The sequence below is a fragment of the Periplaneta americana genome, chromosome 6, assembly GCF_040183065.1.
Source record: "Periplaneta americana isolate PAMFEO1 chromosome 6, P.americana_PAMFEO1_priV1, whole genome shotgun sequence".
Lineage (NCBI taxonomy): Eukaryota > Metazoa > Arthropoda > Insecta > Blattodea > Blattidae > Periplaneta > Periplaneta americana.
Window position 1 is genome coordinate 19587557 of NC_091122.1, and position 2116 is coordinate 19589672.

Consider the following 2116-nt stretch of genomic DNA (forward strand, 5'->3'; position numbering starts at 1 on the left):
ACCCGGTGGCAGTGGTACATACACTATAAAATTAGATACACAATACAATTACATACGAAACACAATTATACATAATAATTACAATTTATAATAATACATAAAATAACCTAATTTTACAATACAACCTACACAAGTTTCACATTGTGATAATCTTTCACTTTACTCTCATTTCACTCACTGTTTTGAAACTTACTAGAAACCAATTACTATAACTTACGGCGCTTTCGTACTGTAAATTACAAACCACAGACACGTATTTTTCCGTCCAATTTCCTTAATACTTAGCCATTTACATATTTTGACAATGCTCGAACTACTCTGCTATATTATTAATCTTTTAGGTACTGTATCTTGCATTAATCAGTTCTTCTCGCATCTGCAAGTTTCTTTGATTATATTATTTTATATATATATATATATATATATATATATATATATATATATATATATATATATATATATATATACTGGGTAACTTTCGGTGCTGAACCCCGGACTCATTTCACCGGCATGATCACCGTCATATCATTCAGACGCTAAATAACCTAGATGTTGATACAGCGTCTTAAAATAACCCAATTTAAAAAAAAATAAATAAAAAACACATGACAGTACAACCCGTCTAAGTATATAGTCAAGAAGCCCGAGTTGTGAGGGTGTCAGGAATAATAGACTGTGCCTGTACGATTTCGCGGTTTGTAATAAGGCGATTGTAGCGATCCTCGTGGTTAGCAACTATCTATGGATGCATACTTACTACGTATTGAGCTTCTTGACTGTATATACTAGATTGTGGTATCTGTAGAGGTATGCCCCGTTACGCGCGCATATAAACCTGCTAAGCGTACTAGAAATACTCTTGCTCACTACAAGTTATGAAACATCTCTAGTTCTCTCCTCCTTCCCAAATAAATTATCCACATCTAGCATGATCATATCACCTCCCAACGTTGTATATCTAAATCAACCTCTTCAATTTTATATACCCATTTACGCAAACCTAACCTCTTCAATTTTATATACCCATTTACGCAAGTTCGCGTACCTTATGCACATCAGTAATGTAATTCTTGTTCTTACATGTCCTCATGCAGCAATATAGAATTTGAAAGGAGGGAGCGGGAATCTTTATTGACAGACATAGAAATGCTGCGAACACACCACCAATACTACTTTGTTCTAAAAATATAATAAAAGAAAAATTACGAAAATAATTATGATCAATTTCAACAAATTTTCTTGGCGTTCTTATTTCGTGTTGCAGTAAATATTAGGTTACCATACAAATCATCCCTGAATGAAATTACGCATGGGCGAGTATGACTAAATTCCAACCATTTTCTTCATTACTTTGAACGCTGAAAATCTAAATTCTTTTAAAATGAAAATCTCGTAATTAGTTTTCTGCAATCACATTATTTCTCCCGTACTATATCTAAACGAGAACATAAAAGATAAAGAATTATGCTTATATATTTACGTAATTTGCTTTCAGACTAACTTGCTGGTCAAATACCTGTGTTGCCTTTACTATTTTCTAGAGGACATATCTGGTTATTATGACTGGAAATGGTCTGATTCCAAAACCTGCTATTTTGCTCATATGTATATATATATATATATATATATATATATATATATATATATATATATATATATATATATATACCGTATTTGAAACTGTGAATTCAATGGTAGAGTTTTTTTTTTTGACCAATTCCTGCTATTACTGAAAATATTTAAAAGTATGATTTTTTTTTTCCAAAATCTTTAATTTTATGTTTTTTTTTTCAGGCCAAAATCTACTATCGTAGCTTACATTTTAATTGAGAAACTATGAAGTAATCTATTAAGTTAAGTACATAGATTGGTATAAAATATCAACAAGATAAACATGTACCCAGTATTTAAAATTGGCTCATTTATTTTAAAACTCCTTCCTATACAAATAATAAAGTGAAATAGCAAGTTTTGGCAACAAATCATTGAAATGCCAGATATTTCGTAAAGATTTGCGCCAGTATGATTGGTAACAGATTTGTGTAAAAAATCCAACTATTCTTTGTCATAAATTCTTGTTCAACTGATATTTGAACTCACGTATCCAACATGAAAA

The 2116-nt window shown here is 30.7% G+C and overlaps 1 long non-coding RNA gene across 1 annotated transcript; it reads right to left on the reverse strand.

The window, feature by feature from the left end:
- Nucleotides 1-447: 447 nt before the first annotated feature.
- Nucleotides 448-1630, reverse strand: LOC138701114 (uncharacterized). The gene is made up of 2 exons (XR_011332454.1): nucleotides 1006-1630; nucleotides 448-968 (listed from the first exon to the last, which is right to left on the reverse strand). It is a non-coding gene; the product is annotated as an uncharacterized lncRNA (long non-coding RNA).
- Between the last annotated feature and the right edge of the window lie 486 nt (nucleotides 1631-2116).